The following is an 11,832-nucleotide window of genomic DNA, read 5'->3' on the forward strand; positions in this document are numbered from 1 at the left end:
AATGACTCGGTGGGGAATCTCTCACAAAGACTCTGCAGTCCACTAGTTTCCCCTGTACTCATGGTAGCCAATATAATAATGTGCTGGTAGCGGAGGGAGGGAAAGATTGAAGGCAGGAGGGGATGACAGAGGATGAGATGGTTGGATGGCATCACCAACTCGATGGAGATGAGTTTCAGCAAGCTCTGGGAGTTGGTGATGGACAGGGACGCCTGGCGTGCTACAGTCCGTGGGGTTGCAAAGAGTTGTACACAACTGAGCAACTGAACTGAACCGAACTGAGTGGAGGGAGGAGAGAGTTTAAAGGGAGAAACTCAGAAAATTTGCCCCACAATGGAAGTGTATGAGGAAGAAAGATAGGAGAAAAGAGAGGCTATATATGAAGCTTTTGACCAGCCTGTATATTCCAGGGAAGGTGAAATACCAAGACACCACACATGCTGAGAAAAAAAGTGTACAGGTGAAGATAGGCCTCCATCAGCCTCTCAGCGCTGGCCCCCAGCTCTCTGCCTTTAGCGGCACATCTCAGCCTGGGGCCAAGCAAATACTCCCGAGGAGGCTAGGCCCTGGTATTTACCCACAATCTCTGTTTTGGAAGTAATTAATCTTCGAATGTATGAGCCTCTTTGTGGTGGAAAGCGCGCGCTGACACTTTTGTGTAAACACCCAGCTTAGCATATTGACAAACTGGTGGCTGTTACTTTGATCCCAGGCTGCTGGCTCTGAAAAGGCAAGCCAGCTTCGGGCCGCCCCACCAGGCACAAAGGCGGCTCTAATCCCTTCTACACTCCTCTCAGATCCATATTTAGAATTCGGAGCCTTTATTTTCTATATCCACTTAAGCTCCGCTTGGAGTTGGTTTAGTAACCTTCTTCCTTCTTGGCGTTAGCCGGTGACTCATAAGTTCGTTTTCTTAGCAAGGCATGCAGCAAAATTCCAAAGTAGCAAATGACCTGAATGAAAACCCTTAAACTCACATAGATTTAATCACTGCGGCAAATTGGAACCATTTGTGGTCAGGTTTTGATGGCGATCTATAAAGATTTCCCCCATGCCCCCCTCCACTTTCTTTTTAAGTGGCTTAGTTAAGGTTAGTGAGAAAAGGAGTCATCAATGCCAAGGTCCAGGGGGTGAAGGAGAAAGGACGTCAGTTGGTTTTTTTTTTTTTTTTTTCCCCCAGCTTTTATACAGTCACCTAAGGAGCTTCAACGACAAGGAGCAAACTTTAGTGGTAGCCGGCTACTCTCCCAGCCACACATCCCAGTGGCGAGGGTTCTGCTAATCCCGCAAACAGGGAAGCCTGGCCACTTTCAGAGTAGTGTGTTTCCGCTGGAGGTTTGGGACCCTTTAAAGAAAATACTGTGTTCTGTGACTTTTGTCACCTCTGGTTACCCTAATAAGGCAAGGGAAAGGTCAATACATTTTTTCACGACCAGACAGGCAATCGAGCCTGATCTGTTATGATTTTTCCCTAAGCAAACCAAACAGATGAGCTTTAATGAGGATGTGGGTCCAAGATTGAGACTGACCCAGGGAGCACCACGAGGGCGTCAGATCTGTTTCTGATAAAATCTACATTGAGGTTTTGAAGAATGAATCAGAAAGGAAGTTCAATTCCATTTCATGACGGGGGCTGAACTAAATAGAAAGCTCGTCTATAATTAAAGGGACGCTTTTATTTTTTTTGTTGTTGTTCTGCAACATTTTCAGAAATTTCTAGAGCTAGATTTGCTCTCAAGAATCAGTTGGTAGGGTTCTGCTTGCCTTCTCGAGAGCAAATGGGAAAGTGAACATGTAAAACCTGTGGCCACGCATATTACTGCACAAATTATGGAAAAAAGTTACCCAAGAGGGTCCTCCCTGCCCCCCACCACTTTGTTTTTTCTCCATCTCTAGTTTCTATGATTATAGTTGGAGAGAAAATTCCGGCTGAAAGTAATTTGATATTTATTTTCTGTGAACTTTAATAAAGAAAGTGGTGGGTTTGGGACCTTTTTGTAAGGCTCTTTGGACAAGTCAATTTTTAATTTTTTTTTTAATAGCACCTTTGGCATAAAGCTGCTGGTGTGTGATTTATGGGGCTGCTAAGAGGTTGTGCCGAGAGCCATTCCCCAGCAGGTTGGCAAGAAACTTTGAAGACTCTGGGACCCCACTCTTCACAGGACCTGTGTTCACCCAGGCAAGCCTTTTAAAATGTTTAGTGCCTGAGACTTTGCTTGAAGTCCATGTTTGTTTGGGTTTCCTTTCTTCAACATTCTCAGATGTCCCTGGTTTAGGCCAAGTGATCAGCCGTAATCCACTCCAGCCCGGAGCGGGAATAGTCCACTTTGCTCATAAGTACATAACATAACTTCAGCCCCTGGGGCCTCCATCATGAAATGGAATCCCAGACACTTCAAGATGTCCTGGGAGATAAGCCTGGCCCTAATCGCAGGGTCACCCCAGCCCTGGAGGAGCAGGAGTTCACCTATACATCACGACGTCGTTATCAGCTGGGGACCCAAAGTAGCCACAACCCACCACATTTTCCACAGGGCTTGCTGGTGTTAAGAAAATACCCTCCGGGTTGGTGTTATTTTAGGCTGAAACAAAAGTCGACATGAATGGCTAGGGGGGAACAGAGGGGGCATTGTTCTCCCCCTGGCCGGGTGCTCAGAACTGGCCTGAAACTGGAATCCAACAAGCAGAGAAGTAAATGCCATCACGTAAAAACGGGCTATCGCGTGTCCGACGGGATCAATTGAGCGCAGAGGGTGACCTGGCTGGGGGATTTTGCCAGTCCCTGGGTCATGGGAAGTTTGGTTTCCAGACGAGAGGCCGAAGGTGCCACCTGATTTGTGATGGCGTGACGACTGGCTTGGAGAGGAAGCCACCTGCTTGAGAGAGATGAGAGAGGAACCCCAAGTACCACTCCGGGCTGGCTTTGTGGAGCATGGGTCAGTGGAGCCAGGCACTCCTCTAAGCCCCTCTAAAGAATTGTCCCATTTAATCTTCCCAGCCACCCCAGAAGGCAGGTACTATTCTCTGCCCCTTTTCTGGATGAGGAAACTGAAGCAGAGAGCTGCAATTTGCCTTAGTGACCTGCACAAGAGCCAAGATGGAAAGTCATACAGTCTGTCCAGAGCCCATCAGCCTACCACCCTTGCAGTTATGTCTGGTGGCCTTATTCTCATTGTTGTTGCTCCTATATTTCTTCTTCATAGCACCTGGGTGATATAGCAGATGCAATTGGTACCCAATCCAGAAGCCTTAGAACTTACCTTGTCAGTATAAGCCGGCAGCCCAACTTCTGACTGCCAGCATCCACATCTGTCTTTGGCTGTAGAAATCTGCTCTGTCCGTGCACACAATGAGTGAGAAGTGCCAGGAAATTAGCATTCCCTAAGGCTGATGACGGTTGGTGTATAAATACCCCAGATTCCTTGTTCCTCTGGTGGGAACATTCCAACATGCATGGTCTGTCCAGAGTTCCTCACTGGGAATAAACTCCTTACTGCTACAGTGATACCTGGCTGGAAGATGCATGCCTTACTGGCTTTCTTCCCCTCTTTGACACACTTCCCCACTTACCTGACTGGTTTTTCCTGGAATCACTTTCCTAATACCACCTTCATTCACATCCTTGTCTCTAGAGCTCCTTTTGGAAGATCTCAAACCAAGACTGGGGATCATGCCTCTATGCCTCAATTATCTGGCAAATGTCTGTCTCCTTCATAAAAATGTGAGCTCCATGACAACTTAACATTATATTTCCAAGTGTTAGCTGGATGTTCAGCTTGTTGCGGAGTACCAAACAAATCCTTATTAAATGAAAAGATTTTGAAGTGGAAAATCCCATTCCATCTAACAGAAGTTTAGATTTTGATAGTTTGTTCTCTTCTTAGATCAACATGGGATTTCCCAGGTGGCACTAGTGGTAAAGAATTCATCTGCAGTGCAGGGTTTGATCTCTGGGTCAGGAAGATCACCTGGAGATGGAAATGACAGTCCACTCCAGTATTCTTGTCTGGAAAATTCCATGGACAGAGGAGTCTGGCAGGCTATAGTCCATGGGGCTGCAATCAATATATTACATTTAGAGTAGTGGTCACCATTTATTCTTACTGAAAGTTACTTTTTCTAGATACTTCAGGGAGGTAGAGACATGGCCTCTTCTCCCCATCTGCCATCTTGCCTTGATTTGGGAATAAGCCAACTTCTCCATTAGACTCAGATTAAGACCTTTGGAGGTTGTTTTAGAGAGTGGCCAGTGGTCTACCAGAGCCTGTGGCTTCCTCCCAGACTGTATTTCCCAGTTTCACTTGTGGCTTGAAGTGTCACATGACTGGGTTTTAACCACTGGAATTTGAGCAGCTGTGTACCACTTTTAGCCCAGCCCATGAACGCTTCCCACATGAAGTCCTCTGTGCTTTCCCCTTCTGCAGCCTCAGGTCAGTGAGCATGGTAATCTTGGGAGACATGTGTTGAAAATAACAGAACACACAATACAAAAAGCCTGGCTACCCGCTTCGCCACTTGGAGGTGAACTACACACTGATCAGGAGCAACCATTTCAGGCTTCATGAATGAGAAATAATTTTCTATTGTGTTTGGAACATCATACATTTGAGTGGTTTATTTGTTATATCAGCTGATATGACCCTAACTGGTACTAGATAGCATATTGAAAAGCAGAGACATTACTTTGCCAACAAAGGTCTATCTAGTCAAGGCTATGGTTTTTCCAGTGGTCATGTATGGATGTGAGAGTTGGACTATGAAGAAAGCTGAGCACCAAAGAATTGATGCTTTTTGAACTGTGGTGTTTGAGAAGACTCTTGAGAGTCCCTTGGACTGCAAGGAGATCCAACCAGTCCATTCTAAAGGAGATCAGCCCTGGGTGTTCTTTGGAAGGAATGATGCTAAAGCTGAAACTCCAGTACTTTGGCCACCTCATGTGAAGAGTTGACTCATTGGAAAAGACTCTGATGCTGGGAGGATTGGGGGCAGGAGGAAAAGGGGACGACAGAGGATGAGATGGTTGGATGGCATCACTGACTCGATGGATGTGAGTCTGAGTGAACTCTGGGAGATGGCAATAGACAGGGAGGCCTGGTGTGTTGCGATTCATGGGGTCGCAAAGAGCTGGACACGACTGAGGGACTGAACTGAACTGAACTGAACTGATACTGAGGCTCTATACTGACAAGAGTTAGTGTCTTCTGTCATATGTAAAGTAAGTGCTAAACATGTCCAACAAAAGTTCAATTTTCCATGTGATAACTACTTTCATTAAGAAAAAAATCAAATAGTGAAGACTAAATTAATCAAATCCCTACGATTATGAAGTGGAAGTGGGTAATAGATTCAAGGGATTAGATCTGATAGACAGAGTGCCTCAAGAACTATGGAGAGAAGTTCATGACATTGTACAGGAGGCAGCGATCAAGACCATCTCTAATAAAAAGAAATGCAAAAAGACAAAATGGTTGTCTGAGGAGGCCTTACAAATAGCTGTGAAAAGAAGAGAAGCAAAAAGCAAAGGAGAAAAGGAAAGATTTGAATGCAGAGTTCCATAGAAAACCAAGGAGAGATAAGAAAGCCTTCCTCAGCGATCAATGCAAAGATATACAGGAAAACAATAGAATGGGAAAGACTAGAGATCTCTTCAAGAAAATTAGATACCAAGGGAACATTTCATGCAAAGATGGGCACAATAAAGGACAGAACTGGTTTGGACCTAACAGAAGCAGAAGATATTAAGAGGAGGTGGCAAGAATACACAGCATATATATACAAAAAAGATCTTCATGACCCAGATAACCAGGATGGTATGATCATTCACCTAGAGCCAGACATCCTGGAATGCAAAGTCAAGTGGGCCTGAGGAAGCATCACTACGAACAAAGCTAGTGGAGGTGATGGAATGACAGCTGAGCTATTTCAAAACCTTAAAGATGATGCTGTGAAAGTGCTGCACTCAAGATGCCAGCAAATTTGGAAAACTCAGCAGTGGCCACAAGATTGGAAAATGTCAGTTTTCATTCCAATCCCAAAGAAAGGCAATGCCAAAGAATGCTCAAACTACCACACAATTGCATTCATCTCACACGCTAGTAAAGTAATGCTCAAAATTCTTCAAGCCAGGCTGAACTGCGAGCTTCCAGATGTTCAAGATGAGTTTATAAAAGACAGAGGAACCAGAGATCAAATTGCCAACATCCTCTGGATCATCAAAAAAGCAAAAGAGTTCTAGAAAAACATCTACTTCTGCTTTATTGACTATGCCAAAGCCTTTGACTGTGTGGATCACAACAAACTGGAAAATTCTTAAAGAGAAGGAATACCAGACCACCTGACCTGCCTCTTGAGAAATCTGTATGCAGGTCAGGAAGCAACAGTTAGAGCTGGAGACGAAACAACAGACTGGTTCCAAATAGGAAAAGGAGTACATCAAGGCTGTATATTGTCACCCTGCTTATTGAACATATATGCAGAGTACATCATGAGAAACGCTGGGCTGGAAGAAGTACAAGCTGGAATCAAGACTGCAGGGAGAAATATCAATAACCTCAGATATGCATATGACACAACCCTTACGGCAGAAAGTGAAGAAGAACTAAAGAGTCTCTTGATGAAAGTGAAAGAGAAGAGTGAAAAAGTTGGCTTAAAGCTCAACATTCAGAAAGCTAAGATCATGGCATCTGGTACCATCACTTCATGGCAAATAGATGGGGAAACAGTAAAAGATTTTATTTTGGGGGGCTCCAAAATCACTGCAGACTGGGACTGCAGCCATAAAATGAAAAGATGCTTGCTTCTTGGAAGGAAGTTATGACCAACCTAGACAGCATATTAAAAAGCAGAGACATTATGTTGCCAACAAAGGTCCATGTAGTCAAAGCTATGGTTTTTCCAGTAGTCATGTATGGATGTGAGAGCTGGACTATAAAGAAAGCTGAGCGCCAAAGAATTGATTCTTTTGAACTGTGGTGTTGGAGAAGACTCTTGAGAGTCTCTTGGACTGCAAGGAGATCCAACCAGTCCATCCTAAAGGAGATCAGTCTTGAATTTTCATTGGAAGGACTGATTTGTAGTTGAAACTACAATACTTTGGCTACCTGATGCAAAGAACTGACTCATTTGAAAAGACCCTGATGCTGGGAAAGATTGAAGGCAGGAGGGAAGGGGACAACAGAGGATGAGATGGTTGAATGGCATCACCGTCTAAATGGACATGAGTTTGAGTAAGCTCCGGGAGTTGCTGATAGACTGGGAGGCCTGGTGTGCTACAGTCCACAGGGTCACAAAGAGTCAGACATGACTGAGCAACTGAACTAACTAACTAAATTTGGGAGGTAGAGATAGTGTTTTGAGTTACTGGTGCCCTGAATATGTGTTTATTCTGCCTACTAGGTAACCTCCTAGGCACTTTTTCTGAAAAGAATTTGTCTAACAGGCTGGTGCCTGGACACATGCTCTATCCAAAGACCCTGAGAAGAATGAGTAGGTAGATTTAATAAAGTTCAAGAACATCGATGGTTTTTTTTTTTTTTTTTTTCAGAACTTCAGACAGTGGTTCCTGCCCACCCTGGGCTCCAGAAGCAATGCTGATGGGTCCTTGAGTCAAGAGTAGAGACTGCACTGATCCCTCGAATCTGCCTTTCAGCTTCAAACTTTTGGAACTGTCTTTCTAAACTTCCCTAAACCGCACAGGGAAGAAAGAAAGAAGCCCCTGGAAGGTTCCTTGGCCACCCTTCCCACTAGCCACTTCCTTCCTTGGAGTGTTGGAAAGGTCATGGTTTCTGGAACCAGCAAACCAAGATTTGACTCTCAGGTCAGCTTCTCCCTGTTATCACCCCCATTTTACAGATAAGAGGTGGAGACTGATTCCAGAACCTGCCTTGAATCAAGCTGTTGGGATGTGGTGAGATGTCATGGTCCAAAGTCACGGTCTAGGCAGAGAGTACTATGTATGTATGTGGTGGAAAGGATGGCCGCCTTAACATACAGCACTGCTTCCATGAGCATATGCAGCCTCCTTGTGCCCATTTCTTTATGTGTGAATTGGGATTGCAAAGCATCTACATCCTGGGCTCATTGTGAAGCTGAAATAGGGTGGTATTTGTGAAACACCTGGGACAGCGCCTGCCCACAGAGTATTATTTTTATACTTATTTTGGAATTCAGGAGCGCTGAGTGACCCCAGCCCTGTGGTCAATAGCACTTTTTGTTAGTTTCCCCACAGAATGGGCAGATGGCAGTGGTCTGAAGATTCTTTGGAGTCTCACCTGTGAGGAGAACGGTCATCTCACCTGGAGACTGCTGTCTCAGAGGACCACAAGTGAGCATCCCCGTGGCCTTCTGGCAGATCCATAGTGCACTGTCTTCAAATGAGCCTCCATCAAAGGAAGAACCTCAGCCCCTGATTGGACCCTTCTTTGAAGGGCAAAGCAAGCACTGAGCAAGAAAGAGGAACCCTTTGCTGATTGTTGGGCTCATAGAGCCTGTGTACAGAGGAGAGTTGGGCCAGAAGCCAGGAGATTCTGGTTTGAGTTGCTCAGCCACGTGGGAGGAAGCATGGCACTCATCACAGTCAAGGATTTGGCCTTTGGAGCCAGACATGCCCAACTAAGCATCCCACTCAGCCATTTCAGAAAGTCTCCAGTGCATTCTGCCTCAGTTTCCTCATCTGTAAAATGTGACTTTTGATGGTACTTACCTTACAGGAGTGTTGTTAGGCCTGTGGGATCAGAGAGTACAAATATTTTGTATCATAGAAACTCTCATTCTGAGAACATTTTTTCCTCACATACAAAATAGGCATAGGACTTAAAAGATTCCAGTGCTGGAAAAGGTTATGTGCTGGAAAGTAATTCTCTCTTCCATTCTTGACCCCCTGGTCCCAAACAGTGTCTCTAGAGGAATCCGTGATTATCAGCGTCTTGTGTAAACTGCCAAAAATATAAATATTCTCCATATATACCAGCAGAGGAGTTATATGTGTGTATATGTGACAGATATACATCACTTTTTTTTTTTTTTACAAAAGTGAAAATGTCATACAGTTTAACCTAAATGGTGTGTATAAACGATGCTAATCTATTAAACACATTGTCTCACATTTTATTTTCCTCTTTTAGCCTGATAGTCCTAAAGGAAATCAACCCTGAATATTCACTGGAAGAACTGATGCTGAAGCTCCAATACTTTGGCCACCTGATGCAAAGAGCCAACTCTTTGGAAAAGACCTGATGCTGGGAAAGACTGAAAGCAGAAGAAGGATGAGCTGGTTGGACGGCATCACTGACTCAATGGACATGAGTTTGAGCAAACTCCGGGAGGCAGTGAAGGACAGGGAAGCCTGGTGTGCTGCAATCCATGGGTCGCCAAGAGTCGGGCATTGAGTAGTGACTGAACAACAACAATGCCTGATAGTATTTTTTGGAAACCGTTCTGTGCCTCTTCTTATGGACATATCTCATGCTTTTTAATGGTCATGTAGTATCCCAGCTTCAATATAGACCTTCAGTTCAGTTCAGTTCAGTCATTCAGTCGTGTCCGACTCTTTGCGACCCCATGAATCGCAGCACGCCAGGCCTCCCTGTCCATCACCAACTCCCGGAGTTCACTCAGACTTGCGTCCGTGGAGTCAGTGATGCCATCCAGCCATCTCATCCTCTGTTGTCCCCTTCTCCTCCTGCCCCCAATCCCTCCCAGCATCAAAGTCTTTTCCAATGAGTCAACTCTTCGCATGAGGTGGCCGAAGTACTGGAGTTTCAGCTTTAGCATCAATCCTTAATTGTATCTTAATTTATTTAACCAGCTGCCCCTTGATGGCAGGCGTCTGGGTTTTCATATCATTTATGGAGAAAGGGAAAGCCCCGCCCCTCGGCACTCTCCACCTGCCAGACCCCAGGCCAGCCTCCCAGCCTCCAGCACCTGTTACTTCCTTTCTGTTTGCTGACTCCCTGGAGGGCCCATTTTCTCACTGCAACTGTGCTAGACCAAGTTTGGGGCTCCTGCTCTTGGCCTAAACATGCCTTAGATCTCTTCATAACTCAGCTTGTAAGTTGAGGCCCCTTAATTTGGCCCACAGGACTCTTTAACGCCTTTTAAACCCCGTTAAACCCATGTAATGAGTTTCCCCTTGCGGTGCTCCTGGCCATGAAAGCTGAGAGCCGGGGCCCAGGCCTCCCACCTGTTGCAGAGATTAGGTTGTGCTCGAGAGGCCGTGAGGCTGGCGGGGCAGGGTCGGTGGGAGCTCTGTGGTCAGCTCTGCCTTCCTCCTGGCTGGAGAGGGTGAGCCCTGGGTGGGCATTCTTCTGGGGTGTCAGGGCCCTGGGGTGGCTCTGGCAGTTTCAGCTCTTAGACCTCCAGTGGTGTACAGAGGAGGTGGGGACCCATTTGCTGGGTGTGGGGAGAGGACCAAAGCTGGCAATGAGGTGGGAGTCACATGCTTCTGTAGGACAGAAGGGACTTCCTCTCTTTAGAGAACATGGAAGCACCGGGCTGGCTGTCTAATTGTCTAATTGAGACTTCTGAAATTTCTGCCCTCGGCATGTTAGTGAGCGCTCCAGAATCTTCTTTCCACGGCTGCCCATTACATAAGGTTTATATCGCATTCTTCTAAATGGCAGGTAGTAGTCCAGCTTGCCTTTGGAGAGATCTGCCTTTCCCTCTGTCACACAAAGTCACTGTGGAGCCAAGGGGTTGACTCCACACCTCCTACTTCCTGGCCTGGCCATGTGACCCAGGGCTAACCAATCAAGGCTGCCACCCATCGTGATTGGTTCAGGATGTCCCGTCTTGTGATTGGTTAAGGGACTGGCATTGACCTAGGTCTGGCAAAAACCTAGGTAAGAATATTTAATCCCTTGGCCACAGTAATTGTTTATAGAGATGGACACAGGACCCAAATGTAGTCCAAAGAGATTCAATTCCAGAACTCTCTATGGGAATAATTAGAGGAAAGAGATGCACTCTTTCCAGCGGGTTAACAGAGGAGGGCATGGCAGCTTGGAGTGACACAGGCCAAGTTGTCACTATGGGGATAAGCCTGCTTAAGGTGGGCTAAGATGAAAGAAAATAAGGCTGAGAGGGAGAAAGTGTAATGTTGTGGCCTGATGACATCATTTAGCTTCTGGATCCAGCCATACCTGAAGGCTTTATCTTTTATATGAATAAATCAGGTCTCTTTTTGACTTGCGTAATGTTTAATTTGTGGATTTCTTTCAGTCTGCCCACACTGAATATGGGCAGCAGTAAATATATATGTTTATATATTATAAACATATAATCTACCCAGAGAGTGGCCTCAACCTAGCCTTTTTTGCTCTTTCCTGGCCAATGTCCCTTCACCTAGTCCTAGAATCTACCTTTGATATATCTTACTTTCTCTTCATTGTTCAATCCTTTCTCTCTACTTGGTAAACCATTTCCCATGCCCTCTCAACATGTCCTCATCAGCTAACATATGACTCTGTACATAGAGCTCTCCATTCTGGAAAGGTTTTTTTATGCTCCTGTTAACACCAAACTTGCCAGTTTCAAGGAGCTTGTAATCCATTATGAGTGGTTTAGCACAAAGTGGATGCTCAATAAAAAATGAATGATTGTCTGCATGTTTGTTTTATATGTCTGTGTCTCTATTTCTGCTTTTCCAAACAGTCCCACTCGTAGCCTTCCTCCAGACTCCACACTAACACACAGTATCATGCAGGTAGGAGATAGCAGAGCTCCATTTTAACCATCCAGCTCCCAACTCCTGATCTTAGCCACATACTGTTAGCTCACAGCTTAAAGCCCATGCAGAGGGATGATTTAAATGGGTGAAGTCTTTGGGGGTGTATT

General features: G+C 45.4%; 1 long non-coding RNA gene across 1 annotated transcript in view; it reads left to right on the forward strand.

Annotated features, from left to right (window-relative positions):
* LOC132657738 (uncharacterized) overlaps positions 1-11,603 on the forward strand; it is a 20,176-nt gene extending 8,573 nt beyond the window's left edge. The window contains exon 2 of the long non-coding RNA XR_009596290.1: positions 7,544-11,603. This is a non-coding gene — a long non-coding RNA (uncharacterized LOC132657738). The remainder of the gene's footprint in view (positions 1-7,543) is intronic.
* The last annotated feature ends 229 nt before the right edge of the window (positions 11,604-11,832 follow it).

The sequence above is a fragment of the Ovis aries genome, chromosome 14 (genome assembly GCF_016772045.2).
Source record: "Ovis aries strain OAR_USU_Benz2616 breed Rambouillet chromosome 14, ARS-UI_Ramb_v3.0, whole genome shotgun sequence".
Taxonomy (NCBI): Eukaryota; Metazoa; Chordata; class Mammalia; order Artiodactyla; family Bovidae; genus Ovis; species Ovis aries.